The sequence below is a fragment of the Pleurodeles waltl genome, chromosome 2_2 (genome assembly GCF_031143425.1).
Source record: "Pleurodeles waltl isolate 20211129_DDA chromosome 2_2, aPleWal1.hap1.20221129, whole genome shotgun sequence".
Classification (NCBI taxonomy): Eukaryota; Metazoa; Chordata; class Amphibia; order Caudata; family Salamandridae; genus Pleurodeles; species Pleurodeles waltl.
Window position 1 is genome coordinate 484,395,099 of NC_090439.1, and position 25,461 is coordinate 484,420,559.

The 25,461-nt window shown below is 44.1% G+C and overlaps 1 long non-coding RNA gene across 1 annotated transcript in view; it reads right to left on the minus strand.

Moving 5' to 3' along the window:
- The window catches only part of LOC138282420 (uncharacterized), a 65,375-nt gene extending 41,091 nt beyond the window's left edge, over nt 1-24,284 (minus strand). The window contains exons 1-2 of the long non-coding RNA XR_011200950.1: nt 24,195-24,284; nt 23,404-23,591 (exon numbers count right to left, since the gene is read on the minus strand). This is a non-coding gene — a long non-coding RNA (uncharacterized lncRNA). The remainder of the gene's footprint in view (nt 1-23,403; nt 23,592-24,194) is intronic.
- Nucleotides 24,285-25,461: the final 1,177 nt, after the last annotated feature.

Sequence of the window (25,461 nt, forward strand, 5' to 3'; positions counted from 1 at the left end):
TATTAGCACCTAAATAAACACCCTTGAATTAAATACCAATCTGGGGTCAGTCTGATGATTCACAAATGTATTATTACAACATTAGCAAAGCATTTCAAGGTATATGTTAATTTACTCATACCAATGAATGACAGTTGTTGGGCAGCAGTACACATAGCAGAAGCCAGAATGGGGTACACAGATCTGAAAAAGGGAAACTCAAAGGGAACAGTCAGTGTCCATAGACAGAGGTTAAGAGGCTGCCATTTACAATGTCCCAAAGTATACTGAAATGTGAAGAGGAGTTACAGTCTCTTACCTGTATGTCACTGGAAGTACTGCAAGATAATGTTTCTTCTGTTGTCAACATCTTCTTCCTCTGCCTCCTCTTCCTCACTGTCCACAGACTCCACCGCTGCCACAAGACCATCACCAGGCTCATTCTCCAGCAGAAAAGGCACCTGGCGTCTCAATGCCAAGTTGTGCAACATACAGCATGCCACTGTGATCTGGCACACCTTCTTGGGTGAATAGTACAGGGAGCCACCTGTCAGATGGAGGCACCAAAATCTGGCTTTCAGGAGGCTGAATGGCCTCTCAATAATCTGCCTAGTTCGCCCATGTGCCTCATTGTAACGTTCCTCTGCCCTTGTCCTGGGATTCCTCAATGGGGTCAGTAGCCATGACAGGTTGGGGTAACCAGAGTCACCTGCAAATATCGAGGGACAATTGTGAGATACACACTAACCCTTAGGGACAACCCCATACACAGCTCACCTATTAGCGACAGCCGGTGCCTCTGGAGCTGGCCCATCACATAAGGAATACTGTTATTGCGCAAGATATAGGCGTCATGCACAGAGCCAGAATACTAGTCATGCACATGGGAGATGTACTGGTCCGGCAAACACACCATTTGCACATTCATCGAATGGTAGCTTTTTCTATTTCTGTACACCTGTTCATTTCTGCAGGGTGGACAAATGCCACATGTGTCCAATCAATGGCACCAATGATGTTGGGGTTATGTCCCAGGGCATAGAAGACTGCTTTCACTGTGGCCAAACACGATGTAGCTGCACATATGTTTCAGCAGGGCAGACAACACCCTGCTCAACACGTTTGAGAACATTGGCTGAGACATCCCTGATGCCATGGCCACTGTAGTTTGGAAGGAGCCACTTGCCAGGAAATGGAGCACTGACAGGACCTGCACAAGAGGGGGGATACCTGTGGGCTGGCGGATAGCTGACATCAGGTCTGGTTCCAATTGGGCTCACAGTTCTTGGATTGTGGCATGATCAAGTCTGTATTTGATCATAATGTGTTTGTCCTCCATTGTCGACAGGTCCACCAGGGGTCTGTACACCGGAGGATGCCGCCACATCATATGCTGCATCAGCGGTTGGAGCCTATGGAGGAGAACAGTGAGCAGAAGGTCATTTACCACATAGATAGCACAACTGTGTCTGATTTAATTTTACAAAAGCCGTGTGTTAAATCGTGAGTCAGTATATGTGCCAATATGTGCTGTGACGCAGTTAGGTGCCATGCCATGTGCCTCCATGAAATGACGGCTGCCTGACTTGTGAGAAGGGACAAGGGGAAATTAGGTAACTGTGCTGGCGTTGTGCAGCGTTGCGGTCGGCGGTCGAAGACCGCCGCACAACTTCGCATTGGTTATCATTGGGCCCTAGATGCATCCCCTCCCCCAGTCCTTGGCAGGATGAAGCAGAATGGGCACAATTCCCCCTCCAGAACCAGTGGAGAGATGCATCCACTCCCCCAATCCTTGGTAGGATGAAGCACACTGGGCACAATGCCCCCTCCAGAAACAGTCGAAGACGCCATCCACTAGAGAGACTGTGGCTTTGCACTCCCCAAGACAAGCAGTCGGCAAACCACCCACTTGAGAGACTGTGGCTTTGCACTCCCCAGGACCAAGCAGTAGGCAAACCACCCACTTGAGAGACTGTGGCCTTGCACTCCCCAGGACCAAGCAGTGGGCAAATCATCCACTTGAGAAACTGTGGCTTTGCACTCCCCAGGACCAAGCAGTGGGCAAACCACCCACTTGAGGGACTTGAGGGACTGTGTCTTTGCACTCCCCAGGACCAAGCAGTGGGCAAACCACCCACTTGAGAGACCTGAGAGACTGTGGCTTTGCACTCCCCAGGACATTGCTGTGGGCATGGAGCCCCCTCGAGGAGCAGTGGCGTACTACCATCTTCCGGCTGAGGTGCCCCCCCTCCACTTCCCCCTGAGGTGCCTGTGTTTTTTCGACCTCATGCCCCTGCAGTGTTCTCTCCGTTTTGAGGCAGGTGTCATGTGTGGGCTTCGCCCATGATTTGTTGGACCACTGGTCCACAGACATTTACAAGGGACAGTGTACGGCCTTCTGTACATAATGTAAACATTTGTATATGTTGATTATTTTAAATCTGATTGCTATATCTGAATGTTCCAATATACCACTGGTTAAACTCATCTCCTTTTGTCCTTGCATTCTTCCAGGGGGTGACGGGGTGTATCTCTCATGTTGCTGGATGTGTTGGTGTTGTGGGTGAGGGTGGGGGTGTTGCATGCCCCGTGTGTGTGTCACTCTCTTTTACCTCCTCCCCTCCCCTTTGCGCCAGGTGCAGTACTCACCGTCGTCGCCGCTGCTGCCATCTTTCTACTTCCTGGTGTAAGAGAAAATACACCAACATGGAGAGGATCTGCAGTTCGGGCTCCATGGCATCCTGGTTCTTCATGGAGTGTCAAAAGGTGAGTGGTTCCCCTTCAGTGTACTGGTTCTGCCATGCTTTTGATGTCGTTGGTACCACCCCGGAAAAGTTGGCGGATCGGCCTCTCATGATAGGGTGGGTGGTACATTGTCTTCTGCCTGTCTGTTGGCGGTGACCACCATGGTGTTTGTTGCTACCTCCCTGGCCGTCATAGTGTTAAAGTGTCTGGCTATGTTGGCGGTTTCCGCCGTGGTCGTGATCCTATTTGTTTTACCGGCGCTTTAACACCGACCTCCAGGGTTGAAATGAGGGCCTTTTCTTCTCACCGGTGGTTCTTCTTTTGCACCTTCATCTGGGTTAGCAGGGGCTCCTGTTCTCCCTGGACTCTTCAGTGCTTCTTGGACTTGGTCCCCTTCTTCTACAGGTCTTCAGGTGCAGGAATCTATTGTTGGTGTCTTGCTGTCTCTTCTGATTCCTGCACTGTCTTCTATTACGACTTCTAGTGTGTTTTAGGAAACTTGCTGTGTTTTACTCCTGGTTTCCTGGCCTCTGGGGTGGGATATTTTAATTACCTTTAGTGTTTTGTTATACTCCCAGTGCCCCGCTACACACTAGACTTGCCTAGGTGGGAAACTGACTTTCACATTCCACTATTTTAGTATGTGGTTTGTGTTCCCCCTAGGCCCATTGCAACCTATTGTGATTTTCACTGTTTGCACTATTTTCTGACTATTTACTTACCTGTTTTTGGTTACTAGTGGATATACTTTGTAATATGCTTACCTCCTAAGGGAGTATAGTCTCCAAAGATTTTCTAGCATTGTGGCACTAAAATAAAGTACCTTTATTTTTGGTGACACTGAGTATTGTCTTTCATGTGTGTGAGTACTGTGTGACTACAGTGGTATTGCAAAAGCTTTGCATATCTCCTGGTTCAGCCTTGGCTGCTCTGCCTACAGGTACCTCTAGACTGCCTAGTTTCTAGACACTGACTACATTTCACTAATAAGGGATAACTAGACCTATTATAAGGTGTAAGTACCTTTGGTACCCCCTACAAACCGGGCCAGCTTCCTGCATTGATGAGGCAGTGGTGGGATAAGTACTTGCAATTGCCTTATCACTCTGTCACCGGTGCTTTCCACAGAAAAGTATACTCTGTACTTGGAGCTATACAAAAGGTATACCTAATAGTTTCACTTGCATTCTAAAAGTTAGATAAAGTAGGTATTTTTTTTCCTTTCACCTTACTCTAACTTTCTATCACCATGTCTTCCTCTGAGGCCACCCCAATGGTTGTCAAAACCGCTTATGAGAACCTAAACTTTAAAGGTTTGAGGGGGCTTTGCTTAGAGAGCCCAGGGATTGGGAAGAACCCTAACAAGGATTTCCTTACAAATCTCATTCTCCAGAATGACCAGGAACAGTCTGGTCACCAGGAAGAGGAGAGATAGGGGGATTTTAACCTAGTAGAATCAGGAGAGAGTCCTGAAGATGTAGGGAAGGGTCCTTCACATCATCTTCTCCCTAGCAAACCATCTAGTGTAGTTGGTATTGGGAAGCATTCACACACAAGTAGAGCTCCCTTCACACCTAGAGGCCAGCTTACTAGGGTTACACACGCTAGGGAAAGATCTGCCTCTGCTCATTCCCATATCATTCAGTCTCTGAAGGGTCTCACACATTCAATCCTGAGGATAACTCCCTAGACAGGAAACTCAGAAAGCTGAGATTGGAAGAGGCTAGAATGAGGCTACAACAGCAAAATTTGGCCCTAGATAGAGAAGCCTTAGCTGTGGAAAGGTAAAAACAAGGGTTGGGGTTAGTTCCCCATGGTGGCAGCAGCAACAGTAGTAGTTTCAGAGGTTATGGGGTCAGGAAGGACACCATTGACTCAAGATAGCTACACAAAATTGTTCCCCCATGCATGGTGGGGGGAGGATATCCAAAAGTGGTTTGCTGCACTTGAGAGGGCCTGTAAGGTTCAAAGGATCCCTCATAGGCAGAGGGTGGTTGCCTTTCGCTGATAAAGGGAGTGACAGAATCCCCACTGTTAGGGAGGAAGACTCAAACAACTATGACATTGTGAAAAATGCACTCATTGAAGGTTTTGGGTCACCACAGAGCAATGCAGAATTAAGTTCAGGGAAGCCAGAAAAGAGTCTTTACAAGATTGGATAGACGTTGTGGACTGTTCAGTGAAGGCTTTAGAAGGTTGGTCACATGGCAGCAAAGTGTCTGATTACGAGGATCTGTATAATCTAATCCTGAGAGAGCAGATCCTTAACAATTGTGTGTCTGACTTGTTGCACCCGTTCTTGGCAGATTCGGATCTGACCTCTCCCCAAGAATTGTGTAAGAAGGCAGACAAATTGGTCAGAACAAGGGTGAGCAGAAAAGCTCATACAGGGGGTGAGAGGGGAAAGAAGAAAAATGGTGAAAAATCTCAGAAGCATGGGGATAAGCATAAACATAAAGATTCCTTTTCAGGTCCACAACAGTTTTCTGGTGGTGGGGATCAAATCTCTTCTTCTTCCTCTTCTACGCACAATAAAATGCCTTGGTGCTATGTGTGCAAAGATAAAGGCCATAGGCAAGGGGATAAGTCCTGCCCTGGTAAAGCCCCTGAGCCTACCCCCACTAATACCTCCACTTCAACTTCTAGTGCCCTTAGTAGTAGTAGTAATAGTGGTGGGACTACTGGCAATATTCAAACAAAAAGTGTAGTTGGGTTCCCTTTTGAGTCCATTATAGAAACTGAAGTAGGTGTAGAAACCCCCAAGATAGTTTCTGTCACACCGGGTGGCATTGGCCTTACCACCTTGGCTGCTTATCCCCTTAACATGGACAAGTACAAGCAGACGATTGAAAGAAATGGTGTTGAGGCCCAGGCCTACAGGGACACAGGTGCCAGTATCACTTTGGTGACTGAAAATCTAGTGCCACCTGCACAACATTTCCTTGGACAAAAGTACTAGGTTACGGATGTCAACAACTCCACTCAGTTTCTCTCCTTAGCTGTAGTACAACTTAGATGGGGTGGAGTTACTGGCTCAAAGCAGTTGGTGGTGTCATATAGCTTGCCTATAGACTGTCTCCTAGGTAATGAACTAGAGGCCTCAGGTTAGGATGAGGTAGAGTTTAGGACTTGTGCATTCATGCTGGGTATTCCTGAGGAATTGATTCCTCTCATTTCAGATGAAATGAAAAAGCAAAGAAGAGAGGGAGCCCTGAAGCCTCAGGATCCTCCTCCTCACACAAGTAAAAAGGGTGTCAAAGTAGCCCTTCCCACCCTACCACTAAGGATACCATTCCTGCGGTGGGAGTGACCTCTCCTGGGGTGGAACCTGTACCAAGGGAGCCCACAGCTGCCACAGCCAAAGTCCCAGAGGTAAAAGTCCCTCTCTGTGAAACCACTAAAACAGATAAGCAAAACTGCACTGTTTTAGAAAATTTGGAGCAACCCTCTAGCCCTTCCAGAGAAACTTTAGTGCAGCAGCCTTTCACTACCTCTAAAAACATAGAGCAGCAGCCCTGTCCTTATGTGGAGCCTATAGGACTACAGTCCAGTCCTGCTCAAACCCAAGAGGAAGAGCAACCCTGTTCTCACTTAGAGCCATGGGGTAAAACTTTCCAAACAGGGCGGTTTACCTCCCCACAGTGAAGTAATCATATAGTGGATGATAAAGGGAGTAACCACCCTGTTACAGAACTACTCTCCACTTATCACCACTTAGATAATAAAGTCTCAACTGGCCAAGGTTAGTCTTATTGTCCTTTGTTGGTGGAGGGTTAAGTGAGAAAGTAGCCTCTTTCTAGCATGGTTACCCCTATTTTTGGCCTGTTTGTCAATGTGTTTGACTGTGTCACTGGAATCCTGCTAGTCAGGACCTCAGTGCTTATGGTTTATGGCCTACTTGTCAGTATGTTTCACTGTTTTCGTCAGTGTGCTTTACTGTGTCACTGGGATCCTGAGAACCAGGACCCCAGTGCTTATGCTCTCGCTGATTCCAGTATTTCACTCCAAATTGGCATTGTGGACCCCATTATAATTCCCTAGTATATGGTACCTAAGTACCCAGGGCATTTGGGTTCCAGGGAATACATATGGGCTGCAGCATTTCTTTTGCACCCTTAAGGAGCCCATACAAAGGCTTCCACAGGACTGGCATTGCAGCCTGTGTTAAATAGTGCATGCACGTTTTCACAGCCATTTCCACTGCACCAGGTCACTCATAAGTCACCTATATGTTAAACCTTCAGACCCTGAAGGCTGGGTGCAAAGCACCTGTGTGTGAGGGCACCCCTGCACTAGCAGAGGTGCCCCCACAGTGTCCAGGCCCAATTTCCTGGACTTCGTGAGTTCAGGACACCATTTTAAGTGTCCAATTCATATAGGTCAATACCTATGTACAGCTTCACAATGGTACCTCAGAATATGGCCATGTAAGGTGTCTAACAACTGGGAATTCTACCCCATGTGCTCTGGGGTCTCTACCATGGATCCCCAGTACTGCCATAAAATCCTTCTGAGGTATTCACTGCAGCCCCAGCTGCTGCCACCTCACAGACATGCTTCTGCCCTCCTGGGGCCTGAAAATATAAATCCCAGGATGGCAGAACAGTGCATTTCCTGTAGGAGAAGGGCGTTACATCCTCTCCTTTTGGAAATAGGTGTTACAGGCATGGGAGGGGTATCCTCCCAGAGCCTCTGTAAATGCTTTGATGGGCACATATGGTGCCCTCCTTGCATAATCCAGTCTACACCGGTTCAGGGACCCTACTACCTGGTCTGGCACGAAACTGGACAAAGGAAAGGGGAGTGACCACTCCCCTTTCCATCACCTCCCCAGGGGTGGTGCCCAGAGCTCCTCGGGCACCCTGTGAGCATGTGAGTGGCCAGTGCCAGCAGGTGACGTCAGAGATCCATCCTGATAGGTGCTTACATGGTTAGGTGACTAATCCCCCTCTCAGGGTTATTTAGGTTCTCTCCCCTGCGTCTTTTTTCAGATTCGGATTGCAGGACTCCAGCAGGAATCCTCTGCATCCTTTCCTTCATCTTCTACAGATGGATCAACCACTGACTGCTCCAGGAACTCTACAAAACTGCAACAAAGAAGCAAAGATGACTTCTGCAACAATGTAACTTCAGCTCCTGCTAGCAACTGCAACAGTTTCCAGGTCGTGCGTCCTCTGAGGACTGCCTGTTTTCAGCCTGCACCAGAAGAACCGAAGGAATCTCCCATGGAGTGAATCACTTCACAGCTTCAGCAGGCACCTCTCTGCAGCGACAACCAGTGGCTTGGGTCCCTTCTCCAGATGACAGGCGTGGATCCAGCGACACGGGTGGTAGACTAAAGTGACTCCGACAGTCCTAACGTCTAGCTGTCCAATTTGTTGGAGGTAAGAACTTGCCTCCCACGGAAGACAGTACCGCCATGCACCATGTGACTTGCAGTTGCCAAGGCTTGTGTGCAATCTTCCAAGAAGTTCTTTATGCACAGCACAGCTTAGTCCCTCAGCACTCTTTCCTGCAACGCACAGCTTCCGGAGTGGTTCTCCGGTGGCGTGGGAATCTTTTGTGTTGTGCTGCATGGTCCTCCATTTACACCTCATTTGTCCCTGTGCTGTGGGACTCCTATGTGTGCTGCCTGTTCTTCTGAGAGCTCTCTGAGTTGCTGAGAGCCCGCTCTGTTTCCCCTTCCTGGGTAGAGGCCACCAGATCCCTTCTGGTCCCAGGCAGTGCCATTTTCCACCAACCACGTGTTTTACGTGAACCAAGGATTCTTGGTGGAATCCAGCAACGTAAACCAGACTGCATTCATATATCCGGCGTTCAACGTCTTCTGCACCAACCAGGAACCCCACTCTGTCTTCTTTGGTGCAATACTGACTTTGTTTTCTCACTGGTGGTTCTCCTTTTTCACCTTCATCCAAGTTAGCAGGGGCTCCTGTTCTCCCTGGACTCTTCAGTGGTTCTTGGACTTGGTCCCCTTTTCCCACAGGTCTTCCGGTCCAGCAATCCATCGCCAATGTCTTGCAGTCTCTTCTGGTTCTTGCACTGTCTTCTATCACAACTTATGGTGTGTTTTAGAAAACTTGATGTGTTTTACTCCTGCTTTCCTGGGCTCTGGGGTTGGGTATTTTATTAACCTTTGGTGTTTTCTTACACTCCCAGCACCCCTCTACACACTAGACTTGCATAGGTGGGAAACTGGCTTTCACATTTCACTATTTTAGTATATGGTTTGTGTTCCCCCTAGGCCCATTGCAACCTATTGTGATTTCACTGTTTGCACTATTTTCTGACTACTTGCTTACCTTTTTTGGTTACTAGTGGATATATTGTGTAATTTACTTACCTCCTACGGGAGTATAGTCTCCAAAGTATATTTTGCTTTGTGTCACTAAAAAAAGTACCTTTATTTTTGGTAACACTGAGTATCGTCTTTCATGTATGTGAGTACTGTGTGACTACAGTGGTATTGCAAGAGCTTTCCATGTCTCCTAGTTCAGCCTTAGCTGCTTTGCCTACAGCTACCTCTAGACAGCCTAGTTTCTAGACACTGACTACATTTCACTAATAAGGGATAACAGGACCTGGTACAAGGTGTAAGTACCTTTGATACCCACTACAAACCAGGCCAGCCTCCTACATAAGGTGCCCTGAGTACCTAAAACAGCAGAAGCAGAGTCCATCACACAGACAAAACATGAGAAAAAGAGGCAAAAAAGACAGGCAGGGACTATGCCTAGGATGCCAGGTCTAACAGGCACAATTTTAGATATTTTTAGAATTGAGTCCTATGGAGTTCGAATTACATCTGAAACTCTTGAAATGTTTTACCCTATGAGCCATTCTAGACATCACCCAACTTATAGATACCAATAAAGTTGCATATGTCAAATCTATCCAGATGGGCCACTTAGTGAAAATACCTGCCCTACCATAAGGGGTTCTCTTGCCTGTTTCCCACAGGATCCATTGGAGGGCGGAATTCCAACACAAGAGGCACCTTCGTGACAACAGGGAAGTGACTCTGGGAGAGAGTCCCCATAAAAATACTCAGAGTATACTGCAGTGAAATCAGGGGCACTTCCGGGTGAAATGTAGTGTTGTCATGACCCCTGAGCAGCCAGTAGGGTATCACGTGATTTTGAGGGGCCCTTTGGTAAAGGCATGGGCTGGCTGTTCCTAAGCTGTTCTCATAGGTGGATTGTATGTTTTATTAGGAAGATATCTTAGGAGTTTTGTTTTCTGAGAAAAAGGCTTGTATTCTCGCCATAAAGCCTTAAACCATTTCTAGGGGATAAGGAGCAGGAGATTTTGCAGAACATACAGAAGCCTGGGTTAAATGATAATTGTAACTAATGCCACTCAACTCACTACATTGAGATTTATTCATATTGTGTTGCTTCTTAGTCAGTTGCGGGGTGGAATTGAGGCTCCAGAACAACTCACTCGAGGGAGATATAGATTCCCAGGTAGTGGGAACTGAAGCAACGGACAGAGAGACAGGACTGCTTATCAACCCTATTTTTATTTCTGCTTTGTAGATGGTGCACATTCTAATGGTGCTGGAGTGCTAGGATATTGGCCTCAGTTCCCTTAAAGGAGCCAAGGCCAATAGCCTACCACTGTTCCTGCCAGTCAGCCAGGCAGGAATGCATATTAGAATGTTCCAGCTGGTCAGCACGACAGGAGCATTGTAATATGCTCGGGGGACACCACCAGTATGATGGTGGCATCCTCCCCACAGCTTTGGCGGTCCACTTTAAAGGCCACCAAGTCGTAATGAGGCCCTAAGTGTCTAGTGAAATTCAGATGTCACAAGTGACTGGCTCCAGTGATCTGCTTGTGGCACAAGGCATATCACTCACAGGAAGCACCAGCAGTCAGTTGACTCTGTGAACATTTGCAGAACACAGGGAGCCACAATGACCCCCACAACCATTTCTCAGGAGTCAAGGTCCCAGACGGGGAAAGGTGGGTGAATTCACAGCAGAGTTGGCTCTGCCAAGGGGTCGGGCAGATGGAAAGTCACAGAGGGGAAGAGGAGGTAAGAGGCACAAATGCAGGCCCATGAGGGATGTCCCCCACCCATCTATATCACCCAGAGGAGGCAGACTCCAACCAGGGCAGCCCTGCCACATCAGGATTGTCTCACACAACTTTGCAAACATTAGTTTTCAGGTGTTCCAGACACAGGACTCAAAGTCAATCAGTCAAAGTCAGTCCAACAATATAGGAGGAGTTCAGGCTGTCACCCCAGAGCTTATGCTCCAGTTTACACCTGGAAAATCTTTTCTGGGGAGGAGGCAAGAGGAGCACTGGGCATCTCCATAGTGTAGAGGGCAAGGAATGGGCCCTTAGCCCACTGTGAGAACTTGAAGAGTGGAGGCAGCCGGTCATGGTTTGAGTCACCCAGGGGGCCATCTCCCCCCATGTTTGGCCTCAGATCATCACAAAGGCTCCACGCTTTTGACCGTCAACCTCTGGTGACTCTTCTGCATCAGGTAGGTCAGTGCCCCCAGGGTCTTCAACAGGACACATTGAAGACCACAAACGAACAGGTGAGCGGGGGGGAGTGGACCCGACCAATCAAGGTTTTCACATTCATTGCCTGTCCCTCCAGGGTATTTGCAATAGCATACCCTCATCAAATGCAGGCAGCAGGATTCATGTCTATGATGAGATCCTGTACAGCCTGCAACCTCTACCTGTTTCTCAAGTATGTGGTGGGTCAGCAATATATGCCTTCAACACTTTCAAAATGTGCAACACTTGATGTCCAGAGAGTGTTGCTGTCCACAGAAAGCTCAGCTTCACTGGACCAGAAGGGCACATGGGTGCTTGTCAGTGAGGAGATGTTACACAGCCCGCCATCGCCATCTTGGAACTGCTCTTCGATGGGCAGACAAACGCAGTAATCACCACCCTTCTATGCACAGTCAAGCTCAGGAGCAGACTCCACTGACCCCTTCAGGTTCTATAGCCTGCTTTGCTGCCAATCACTGAGGAATTTCTAGCACCAGCGCCTGCCCTTTGTCATTGTTATAAATTGTAATGGTAGCTCTGCAAATTGAAAGGGATGTCACCACATCTTAGAAATAGCTGCCACAATCGTATGACATCATCTGATGCAGAGCTGGGGAAGGGTCCATGTAACATATGTGCACTCAATATCAGATGTACAATGTGTAGTTTCATATATAAATCAAACATTCATGTCCATCTATGCATTACTGAAAGTAGTGAAGGGACTAATGCCTAAACCTACATTTAGCTACATTAATTCTTGTCGAATGCACTTATATGTGCTACATTGTAAATAATGTGTCATGGTACACAATTGCAATTTTAAATGCACGAATATCAGAATTTTATGATCCAATTTTATTAGAAGTGTCTTGAAATGTCCCCTGTACCACTTGTGCATTATAAAAATGAAAATGTGAAAAGAACATTTAGTATGCATATTGCAAGTTTAGCATCATACCCACAGAAGACCGACAGCGGTCTGCCACCAGCGGCAGGCAGCGCCAGGCAGCACATACCGCCATGGTCACAAACAAGCACAAACAGGGCGGTGGAGCTTGTTTTTCCACGGGACCAATTAAGAGGTTGCACACCACCAATGTGAGCATGGAGCTCCAACCACCATGTACAAGCTGGCAGAAACAGACAGTATAAAGGGAAACACTCACCTGCAGGCAGCCTCATACATCCGGAGCTGCCATTGAGCCCTTCACAAACTTCAAGCCACTGATCCTGCTCATCCAGAGACAACAAAATCAACGTTGATGTGGGTGACACCAACCATAAGTACACACACCTACCTGTATCAATAACCCTTAAAAACTGCATGTATCACTGGAAAGCACATCATAATGGGGTACGGCACGGGCAGTAGGCACACATTTTATAGAACACACATTCACTGACACACAGCAACACGGACACATACACACTCTTAATACACACACTTTGGCCTGCACTCTCATGCTGTACGACAAAACCACACAAATACACACAGCTCAGGCACAGGGACACTGAAGGCTACACAACATTGTCACACACAGCAACAACAACACACCTACAGCATATATACAAATACAACTCCCACGCTCTCATCCAACACTGGCCAGGTACTGTCCCCACATACAACACACATCTCAATCTCTGTGGCACAGAACCCAAATAACACCACCAGTAAACAATCCTGCAATGGACACATACAACACACACATCACACCACAATGGAAGCACTATGCCATGCACAAAACACAGGGAGACAAATATACCAGGAACAACTTCACAATTATACCTTCGTATTTGGGATGGGGCCAACTGGGACACCCAGTGAAGGAGAGTGCGCTGAGACATCTCACACTCCCACCAGGACCCTCAATCAACATGTCCACAGGAAATGGCACTACTTGAGTCACAGGGACAACCAGAGAAGTCATGGCAGTGTTGCATTTCCTGGTCACAGGGTCCTTCCAGAATACAGTGGCGCTATCTGCTGGGATGCCCCAGGCTATGTTCAGTATAGCATTGAAGGATGTACTCTCAGCAATGTTGAAATACCTGGACAGCTATATCTGATTTTCTCAGGGTGAGGATTTTGCCCATGTCAAGGCTGACTTCTATGGTTTGGCACACATTACACATGTGGTGGGAGCCATTGATGGTACACATGTAGCCTTGGTTCCACCGCATGGCAATGAACAAGTCTATTGGAACAGGAAGAATTTCTATTCAGTCCAGGTTATTTGCTTGGCAGACCTCTACATTTCACAGGTCTCTGCCCCTTATCCTGGTTCAGTCCATGATGCCTTCATCATGCAGAACAGAGCAATTCCACAGCTGAGGTCATGACTGTACCCAGAGAGGACCTGCCTGTTTGGTAAGCCACATATGCTATATCATATTTCTAAGGCAATGTCTGTTGCAATGAACATGATGAAAGGGACTCAAAGTTGCACATATGTTGCATTCCCTTACAGGGGACTCTCCAAACCCAAACCGTTCATGGTGGTTGACACCAGTGAGGAACCCAACCATGCCAGAGGAAGTCTGCTTAAATGATGCTCAAGGAAGAACATGGCGTGCTGTGGAGCAGGCTTTTGGGCTCCTGAAAGCCAGATTTGTCTGTCTGGACAAGACAGGTGAAACCCTCCTCTACTCACCCGAAAATGTTTTTAAGATCATTGTGGCCTGATGCATGCTCCACAACAATGTCCTGAGGAGGAACATCCAATATATACCAGATGAAGGGGAGCTGGTAGTGCCATTGGGTGAGCCCCCTGAAATGTCAAGTTAGGATGACAGTGATGAAGAGGAAGTTGAAGACTTATGGGCAGGTCTTATCAATCACTATTTCACCTGAGTATAAGTATGTCATGTGATGTGATTACTGTGACTGTCTGGGGAAGTGTAGGGGTCAGGATGTGTTGAGTGGGGTAATTTCAGGGCACCTCATGCATGCAGTATACATCCAAGCTTTGCTGCCTAAGTCAGACTAGGACATGTAACTACCTTTACGAGCTGCCTTCTTTGTGTCAGTGTCATTGCAATGTGAGTGGATCAACAATACTTTGTGATGTGCTGTGGTCACATGCATGATTTTCATGCCTTAATTCCCCGTATTCCAATTTTTAACCCAGGTCTCTTCATAATGCCATCCTCTTGTGGACTATTCAGAGTTGTGACATTGGCAGGTAGCTGTAGCTATTCTGACATGTGAGGTGGACATGGATTGATCCAGGTAATGTTGGTCACAGATTTGGGGTGTAATTGTCCTGTGACAAAAGAGCATGGACAGTGGGTGGGATGAGATCTGACATGCACAATACACTTATGAGTTGTGGTGTGATGAGCCAATTGTTTCATGTGTGTGACCATGTGGCCTTGGTACATGTCATCCACTGCAATCCATGCATTCTCCCTTCACATTGTATGTACAGTGATCCTGTATGACCTTTTTCTGGCTGTCGATGTGTTTCCACATAGCAGGCCAGAGTGCCTGTGCCACTACACTGACATAGGTTAGCATCATACCTCTAGATGCTTGGTCGTTGTAATAGGATGGGCCTAGGATTAGGAAATGTTGTACTTCCCTCTGGCTGTTTCCTGGTGTTTAGAGTTGGCAGACCTGCCCCCAGATTTAAGAGGGCATAGCGCCTCCTTGTGCCACATTAGTGCCATTTTTTATATGCTAATGTGGCCCAACAAGGCCAAAATTGCAGTACTAGATTTACAAAGTGGTGCAATGCATGCAAGAAGGACGTTCCCTTATTAGGGGGTCTGAATAGATTATGCAAAGAAATTTGAAAGAGTTATTTGTTCTATTTTTTTCAACATTTTTAAGGGGACACACCATATGTAACATAGGCCTCCTATGTACTGTTCAAGGTTTGCGCCAATATGTTGGTGCTAACCCTGAACAGTACATCTATAGCATCAACAATTTTGATGCTATTGCCCCATAAATACAGCGCACACATGGTGGCAGTAGGTGGGAGCTAAGGGGTGCAAGAAAAACGGAGCTGCGCTGGGTGCATTGCCACTTTTCTTAAGTCTGCTACCTGGTTTGATATTTGATGAGGTTCAAGCTGGTGATGACATCCACCAATCTGTTGGCCTATTCTACGGGAGAAGGTCGTGCAAAGTACATTCCACTGTGGTCTGGGGGATGGTCCCTTTGGGATATCTGGTCTGACTCAATGTGGTTCAGACATTCTTGGCTATGGCAGTCCAGACCTTTTAACAGCCTATGTGCAGTACAGTGCAATAAAATGTTTGGTGTGACCAGACCCTTGTGACATTGTGCTGCTAGTTACCCTCAGAATGACACTACCTGAGATCTCTGCCTCGTTCCATTACCAACTTATGTCTTCCTCGTGGGCATTACATGGGTTTAACATTAGACATTTCAAAACTGCTAAAAGAAAGTGGTAGTAGGAAGTGTTTTTGTGAAAGGTGTGTTTATTGACATATGTACATGGAATAATTGTGAAAGTGTGAAAAGAAGAAAGCAGAAGTGATCAGTCATGGTGGATGTAATCAACGGAGTAAATGTCACAACATTTGAAGTCCTAAGTCCGGTGTTCTATCTACATGGGAAATGGAAAGTAGTAAAAGGCCAGTCAACAGAGTGAATCTGTGGCACAAAAAGGAGGTCCATCAGGAAGTGGTTACTTGCTGGCATTGGTTGGTGTCTTGCCATCCGCATCTCCTGGAGTCTTGGATGGATGTCCCCACTTGTGGGGGGTTCAGTAGCTACAGAGGTAGGGGTGTCTGAGTAGGGCACTTCGTCTGACAGGGCCTCCCTTCAGGTGGCTGCCACATATGTTGAAGGGGCTGGTGTTTGTGTTGCCACAGGAAAGAGTAGGTTGTTTGTTCACAGTCCCTGATCAGGGTACTACTGATCTCCTTGAACACCCATGCTAGGGAGGCAAGGATGGTGTTGATGGCCTCCCTCTTTTCCATGGCTTCCCAATGGAAGTCCCTCTGCAGCTGCTTCAACTCCCTGAGTTCGGTGAGTACCTGGCCCATCACGCCTTGGAATTGTTGGCCAGGCCTTGGCTGATGGTGTCGTGGCAAGGAGCATCACCAGCAGCTTCTTGACACTGGGCCACACCATCCCTCCCATGCGCCCTATCCCCAGGTGCCTGCTCCCTTGATGCAGCCTGACCCCTTCCACTGGTTCCAGGTCCATCATTGTTGGAGATGGCTTGATGTGACTCAGGAACCTAGACTGGGGGTTTTAAGATGTTAGTGATTATACTCGGGACACAGGTTTGGGGATGACTGGCTGCCTTAAATGTTGAGGCCACGGGGCTGGGAGGAGTCAGAGTGGTCAGGCTGAGGCTCATTGGTGTAGTCTGACCAGGTTGCCCAGCTGGGCCTGAACCATACTTAATGTTCACACGTCCAGTGGTGGTACCCTCACTGATGGCTTCATCCTTGCGAGTTGTGTCAGCAGTCGCAGTGGCTGCTCGACCTGTTGATGTGAGAGATACAATGTTACAGGTTGTATTGTGATATCAACCTCCAATGGATGACAGTGACATTTGGCTAGGACCAGATACGCATTGGGGTAGCAGCTTTCCCTTATGTGACAGGTTCACATGCTATCCTTTGTAATGACCTCAGATATGAGTAACATACCTATTCCATTTTAGTCAACTGGCTTCAAAATGTCTGAGTACCTTAGCACTTGGAGGGATGGTCATTGGTTTATATCTTGCCAATAGTGCAGGCAAAACAATGACTGGGCAGGATATGGTTTGGGTCACAAAGACCTAGATTGCAGCATATACGATAGTTGTCACCATGTGGTCATTGCATGGTGGATATGTCTTCTGCTAATACGATTCAGATTATACATCTTGGGGCCTTTGATCTTTTATAATGTTTTATAGCCACATTTTGAGCTGTCCTTCCTGTCCACAACAATTCATCTTCGCAGAGCTGCTCAAGATGGTTCTGGGTGTTTAGCGACATCACAGGGTGCACCATGACCTGTATCCTGGCACCCCCCCAGGTGGGTAGACATCATCAATGAGTAGACACACAGATGCACAATGTCACATGACCACTATCTTGGTGATAGGAGTTACATGGACTTGCCCTCCTGGGTTTACATTGATGTTTTTCCAAGTACTATACACAGTATACAAGGGTCATCCTCTGAGGTGAGTACACTTCCATTGCAAGTTTACCTACTAGGATATTTGTGCACATGCAGAGTGGGCTAGTACTTTCTATTGGGTAGACCTAGCTTCCTGACTTAGCAATCATGTGACTCCCTGTTCCTCATGCACTTTTTATGGGTCACCCCCTCCCAGGTGAGTGCACTTCATGTGTGAATTTTCTGGAAACTTTTATTTTGGTAGGTGTTCACTGGGCTGGTATTTGGAGTGGCAGTTATGGATCCTCCTGTGTCAAGTAGCCATTTGACTCCATGTATCACACAGACCATACAGGTGTGATCCTTTCTAGGTGAGAACAGTTCAATGGCTGAGTAGAGGTGGAAGGCTCATTATGGCAGAGGACACTATGTTGGCTAATTGGGGTAACACTACTAGTGCATCATGATCTTAGCATTCATGTCAGTGCCTGTCCTACACCCACACACTATGCAGTTGTGATCCTTTCTACGTGAGTACAGTTCAATAGCTGTGTTGAGGTAGTAGGCTCAATGTAGCAAAGGACACTGTGTTGGCTGAGTGGGGTAACACAACTACTGCCTCCTGACTTTATGAGTTCTGCCAGTGCTTGTGCTACACACATTCTGTACAGTTGAGCTTCTTTTTAGGTAGATACACTAGTTTTGGGCTTTGTAATGCACAGTAATTTTGTATATGATACACAGTTCTGGTTTTATGAATTGTATGAAAGTGCCTGCTGGCAATAGTAGTGCTGTCTACCCCTGTCCTTCACCCAGTATACACAGATGAGTTTCCCTCAGGTGAGTCTAGTTCACATGTCAGATGGCAGACAGTGTTATTTGGACAGGTGGAGACCGGGCTGGTGATTGGGGTGCCAGTGAAGGGATCCAAAGGTGCAGTTGACTCCACTGCCCCAAGTATTCCTGTCAAGCCCTCAGGATGCAGGATGGGGAAGGCTTTCTCCTACCATGATGTGAGTTGTAAGGGAAGAGGTGTGGGCCCATGACCAGTCTTCTGAAGCTGCATCTGGTGCCTGGATTCCATGGAACGCACCTTCCCCCTGAAGTTGTTTCACTTCCTCCTGATGTTGTCCATTGTGCGTGGGGTGGTGCCTACAGCATTCACTCTAACGATCCTTTGCTACATTTCCATTTTCCATGTGATAGTAGCTTGCTGGACTTTGGCTTCAAATAAATGTGGCTCTACTGTAATGATTCTGTCCACCATGACTCTTAACTCATCTTCAGTGAAACAGGGATTTTTCTTTTGTTACACTGTGGTGTTGGATATAGATGGGTGGGTGCAGGGAAAATGAACAGGTGACAGGGAGTAAATGAAGTAAGGAGGTACAGGTGGTTGTGATAGGGGTTTGTTGAGGGTGTGGGGTGTGTGGTTGGTGTAAATTGGAGGGGTGTCTATTCTAGTGGATTTTGCGTTTGGGGAATTTTGCGCTGTCTTGCAGGGTCTTGCAGTGAAAATGCAAAAGAATGTGGTGTGTGAAGCGTTGTGTTTTATGGTGTGCTTTGCGGGTATGTCGGGTGTGGGAATGTTTTCAAATCCATCTAATGTCGTGTTGTGTATTACTGTGGTGACCGTGAACTGCTGTGATCCGGACCGCCATCGGATGACCACATGGCTGAACAGCCATTGCGACTTTTGACTTGTAATATGCTCAGTGATTGGTTGACGGCTAGCAGTCGAACCTCCCATTTCCCACCCTCATGAGTCTTGGTGGTGTTGATTTTTTGGATGGCTTTTGGCTGTCCTGGCTGTGTGACTCATAATACGGCAGTGTGTGTGACCGCCAACATGGCGATCTTTTGGTGGCCTCCACTATGGCGGTCTGGTGGTCCGACTGCCAAACTTGTACTGAGGCCCTCAGACTGTTTTAAATCATGAGGATATTTTCCCTATACTAACTGCCTCGGTAATGATGGATTTCTTCCAAGTGCTGAGCCCATTTTGACATTTGGGACAGTTTGCTAATAAACCTTTAAAATTGCGTTTCTGCAGGTGATTTTTTGTCACGTGTTGGGCGTTGATATGCTCTGTTAAATTACCAAAATATGGAAATACTCATTTTGAAATTGAAAAAATGTCATAGAAGAAAGTGTGTGTGTTTTTTTTTTAAATGTAAAACTGACACCAATAAATACTTTTCTTCTTTAGGATCACCCTCACCCCAGATTTCAGAAACAAACAGAGAGGAAAAAAACATTTTCCACTATCCATTCATTTTTTTCAGTTCCTATAGTTGTAGTCTCTAGCTACTTTCAATTTGTCCAGAAAATAGGCCTACACCCAAAAGGTGAACACTAAAAGTTTTACATTTCTGAAAACTAAACCAAGTTCTGAGTTCAAAATGAGGTAATTTTTCTAGGTCACTAAAGGTTTTTTCAAAGAGTCTAATCATTACATTTGAAATATAGTGAATGTAAGTAGGAGAAAAAAGAAAAAGGTAAACTTTACCATAATTTTCACAAAATTCTTCCAGTTGCACAGGTATTTTTGGGCCTGTTCACTAACATCATTTTTTAGTGTTTTTTGTACTACTACAACAGTAATACTAAAGTATTACAAAATGCTATTCAGAAACCTATAAGTATAAATGTTCACCTCTATCTCTCCTATCTTTTCTTAGGGGAGATTCTCCCACGTGTGAGTTTACTTCTTAGTAGTAAATATGGAAGGGATTAGGGGAAGTGTGTAGAAAATGGGGCATACATACTACTAAAAGAGAGGGGGTTAGGGTGGCTTCAGGAGGGGTTTAAAGAAGGTTGAGTAGGTGTTTAGGGAGGAATATGCACTCACCCACAAAAGGGTAGGCCTATTGCCATTTCTAGTCACAAACAGCACCTCTAACTTCTAAAGTTACTGTAGCCAAAAAGGGACCCCAGACACTAGAAAATTATTTCAGCACAGAGTTGTAGTAGGTCCGGTAATAAAACCCATAGGAAATGCATTTAAATTCAAATTCATTATTTAAAATAGTTATGCATACAAAATTCATATAATTTTATGTTTGATGTATTATTTAATTAGAAAATATGTTAACAACTTTTTTAATTCATAAATTAACAACCTATAGGTAATTACATACATCACTTTTAATAATTATTAATCCACAATAACAAATGCAATCTTATTACTTTAAGTAGAAATTATTTTTTTTATAAAAACTTCAAAAGCATAACTTATACATAAATAAATATATTTAAAGTCAAAATTAAGTAAGTAGCTCAGTAGCATTTGTTATTTTGTTCTACATTTAAAATAAATCTAACAAAAGTAACGCATACTACTATTTAACATAAAATTGGTTTTATTATTTTTTAAGTAAATACACTTTTTTATTTATCCTTGTTGGGGTGGAGCTCTCCCTAAGGAAAAGTATAGTTTTGTCAATTTAATATATATTAAGTATAAAGGCAGAACAAAATAAAAAAAGCTACAGCGCTATTTTTTAAAATGAGATATTGAATTAATTTAAAGTAATGTAAGTACACTTTGCCTAACATTCAATTCTACAATAATTTTTTAAATAGAAAATGGTTGTTAAACTATTTTATCATTTCATAATTAACATAGTTTTAAATCATTTTATATTTATCTATAATTTTCACTATTTAAAAATGTAAAAATAATGTAATGTTATTTTCCATGGCATTTTATTTTAAATAGCTGTCTCAATTATTTTTTAACCGACGTTGTTTCAATTTAATTAGTTGCCCATCTGTTGAGAATTGACACTTTTTTCAGTAGTAACTTACAGACTTAAATTTAGCCCCACCCTCTTTTCAGTAGGTGGGAACATGTAAGTCTACACTTTTGGGAAAGTTTACACTCTGATTATGTGGACAGCCAAAAGTAGGAAGGTTGCTAAAAGTGTAAAAGTAAACTACACTTGTAAATTACTCATAGGTTTAAGTTACATTTGTTAATAGCCTTTGTTTGTTCTTGGCAAAAAGCTGCAGTACTCTGAAGCAAAAAACAAGATAGTGCTTATAATTGCGCAGGGATCAGGCATCAGTTAATAACAAACAAAAAAATGGATAAGAAAGGATAAGTACAGATTTGAAAATTAAAATCTGGGGTTACAGATAGTGAGTCAGCCATATCACTCCAAATTTTTGATTAATCATAAGGCCAGGCAATTCTAAATTCGGACTTTTTGTGAACTCCGATGTATGGTAGTAAGATGAACTTCTAAAAATAATTAAAAGATGCTTGCAAATATATCAATGTGCATTATTCCCACACTTATACTGATAAAATGAGTCACACACATATCACAGTAGGTTTACTGCCCAGGACAGGAAAGGCACAAAAATGTGACCACAGATCCAAACACTAAATTGCTTTGAATAAGATTGATTTTTTGAAATGTAAGTAGCTGCTGGACTGTGCTCCCGGGTCATCTAGCATCCAAAGAAGCACTCCAACTGCAAACATGTTTTAAAACATGATACTCAGGGTAGACCAGAATGGCGATGCTTTGGTGGATCCCGTCAGATTTTTACTTATATAGAATCCCATAAAACATCAAATCTTAGGTATGAGAATAGAATTTTCTCACAGTGCCTCATTTCTTTGACGGAACGCTACAGAACTAGTGGGTAACAGCAAATGTCCTACAAACCCAGATTTAACACAATTCTTCAAAACATAACACTAAGTGTGTGTATGGGCCAATCACCCATGACAAAAAAAAAAACATTTAAAAGACATGAATGTTGCTTTTGAGATGGTAAAAGTTTAGCATCAGAGAATCATCCATTTGCAAGCCTCAAGTTGAGTGGAAAAGTGCTGGAAATCATCCACACACACAAAAGAAAACCAATATTAGTTTTCTTGAAACTGTATTTTGTAGGAACAGTTATTCAGCATAGCACATTGTATCAAATAAGCAATGCATGATTAGTATGTACTAGAAGCCTTCTGGCATTTTAGGAATATATTTTAAAATTATGTTGTAAAATGCTGTTTTGTGCCATTTTTAAAAGAAAATCCTTGGAGGGACTTTGGGGAAGAATCCCCAGGCTTCTGCGGAAGTAGACACACTGGCTTATTGTTTGTTTGCATGGTGTGAAATGATGCTGGTTTTGAAAAATGTTGCATGGCTGATTTTGGTGTAGTGGTTCTCCAGTGCAAAGCCAGTATTGTAGCCCCCTGATCCCTGTGTGTACAGTGGTACTATATGTTTGCCCACCTGTTTTTTTCTAAAGAAATGGGGATTCTAATTGTACTTTACCATAAGTGTGTCTTAATTATGCCTTATGCTCTGGGTGGTTCTGAAAGCCATAAGGAAAATGGTACCAGGGCACTCCAGACAGCAGTCCAAATAATAAATTCCAAAGTGGAAAAAAGAGTCCAAAGTTCAATCAAAGTTGTTTTCCAAACTTGGTAGGCTTTAATTCCTTGTGATTATAAACATTCCACAAAGAGTCGTAAGTGTAAACATTCCACAAACAGCCAACACGTGTTTCATCCTAAAGACTTTTTTTTAAGGCTGCAAAATAGAAATCAAACATTGCATGTAGTGGTGCAAAATAGAACAGAGTAATAAAGAGGTAGAGATACTCTCAAAGAGAGAAAAAGAGAAGTCTGTTAAAGAATATAAGAAGAAGAGAGTAATAATGGGAAGGGTAATGAAACTAGTAACCAGGGGCAGGTGGAAATATATTATATGTGATTCCGTCAAGAAGACACAGTGTCATATATTGTGGGAAAATAAGAGAGATTAGAAAGAAGTGAACTGGATGTATAGATTGGAAAAGTGATAGGAGAACCCCGTAATTAGTGAACACATAAAAATGAGAAAGTGCTCAAGAGAAAGATTGCCTATTATTTACAACCGATCGGAGTAAGAACACAACCTTAATAAGAAAACCAGAAGAGTTGTGAGAGATTATTTGAGAAGTTAATGAGACCATAAGTTGTGCATAAAGTGTACCAAAGAAAAATGAGAGAGAGAGATTGATGTCTACTGTGATTTTTTAAAGTAGGAGGTATAACTTACCAAAAACGTGCATGTATGGGATTCATATGTAAGATGTTCAGAAATCAGGTAATCCAAGGGTATCCTGTAGTGGTCCAAATTGGGGTGTTCAAATTTGTTATGATGCTGTGACCGCAAGTTAAGGTCATTATGCAGTCATGTATCTTGAATCAAGTTATGCAGAGACAGGCCATGATAAGCACATCAAACTAGAAGATTAAAAATTGAAAATAATAAATATATACATTGTAAGTTAAATGTGACCAAGCTGGAAAGAATATAAACATAAATAACAGAAAGCGGTGGACAGGAGGAAAAAAGAGTCATAGTGGCACTGTGGAGCTGAGGACAACAGAATTGCTATAGTAAAAAATCTATTATTACTTTGACTTTTTAATATACAAAAAAATGGGCGTAGTTCTGAAATAAAGACACATGGAATTACTTCACAAAATCCATAAGTGGGTGCCGGTTTAGGGGTGGAGGAAGACACCTATATGTATTGCTCTATTAACGGGCAAATGCAGGGACGTGGGTGTGATTTTATTTTATTTTTAAATATTCCTGAAACACGAAAGGACATGTGTCATAAGGAAAGGAAGCCATCTGCTAAGTGAAACTGCCCGGAAAGACAAAACCGGCAGTCATCAAAAGATCATTAGAACTTAATAGCCGAGCGGACGGCTTGTGAATACAACCGGTAAAAAATCAATAACGGGCGGATACGTAAAGATGAACAAATATGTAAACTAGAAATAAATAAGTAGACAAGGGGAAAGGGTCACGAGGTAATATGAAAAAACAGGGCTTACCCATATCACAGTAACGGTAAGACGTGCTCCGGCGTTTCGGGAAATGTACGTTAGTGTAAATGATCGATCCCATCTTAATATACAACTCCCAACAAGATGGAAAAAGGACAAAGCTGAAATGAAGATCACCAAGTGACAAATAGGACAGCGGGGGCCATATTGGAATGGTCAATGGAAATAATAGAAAATGCTATTGGTATGGGTAGAAGGGTATAAAGATGCACGAAGATCTGTGAAATATAGATTTTAAACACAGAGTTTATGAAAGAAATTAGGAGAAAAGGAAGATAATACATGTATATAGAAAAATTGGAAAAGCAGAGATGGATAAGTGAGCATTATGTAATCATCAGGTTGTAGTATGAAACAACATTTATAGATTAGCAAAAGATGGAGAGAATTTAGCCCCCATGACCACACCTTGTATTTGGTATAACTCCATTTCTTCAACATATACTCACAATGAAATTTCTATTGCTAACATATCTAAAGTCACTTTGAACACTAAACAAATAAACATTCTTAGAAAAGGTCTAGGCTTTGTGCCAACATCTTTACCAGATTTCACGCAATTACATGTGAGTCTCTTCAAGTTCATACGTAAATGCAAATTGTTCAAGTATTTTCAAGGTAAAGATACCCCAATTTAAACCACAAATGCCCTCTGTACCTCATCATGTTCCATGTCCATCAGAGATATTAAGGATGTTCAAACCTTACTTTCCATTGGTCAAACGGAAGGCTGTCTTCTGACACTTACTGAGATTTTGACTGACCTCAAAGTAACTCCAAGTATAAGGGCACCTAGTGGCTTAAAAACTGTCTCAAAATTCACACCTCTTAAACCATCGGACAATATGATAGATGATTTTTACAATAAAGTCACTGCTGACCTGTACTCTCTGGAAGACCAATGCCACACAGGCCGCAACACCATTTTTCATAACATCACCAAAGCAGAAAGACAGGCATTACACTCATTAACTAAACTAGAAGATGTCATCATCAAAGAGGCTGACAAAGGGGGGAACATTGTCATCCCGTATGAATCCCATACATGCACATTTTCGGTACGTCATACCTCCTACAGTATCACAGTAGACGTCAATCACTCTCTCATTTTTCTTTGGTACACTTTATGCACAACTTATGGTCTCATTAACTTCTCAAATAATCTCTCACATGTTGTAAATAATAGGCAATCTTTCTCTTGAGCACTTTCACATTTTTATGTTTTCACCAATTACGGGGTTCTCCTATCACTTCT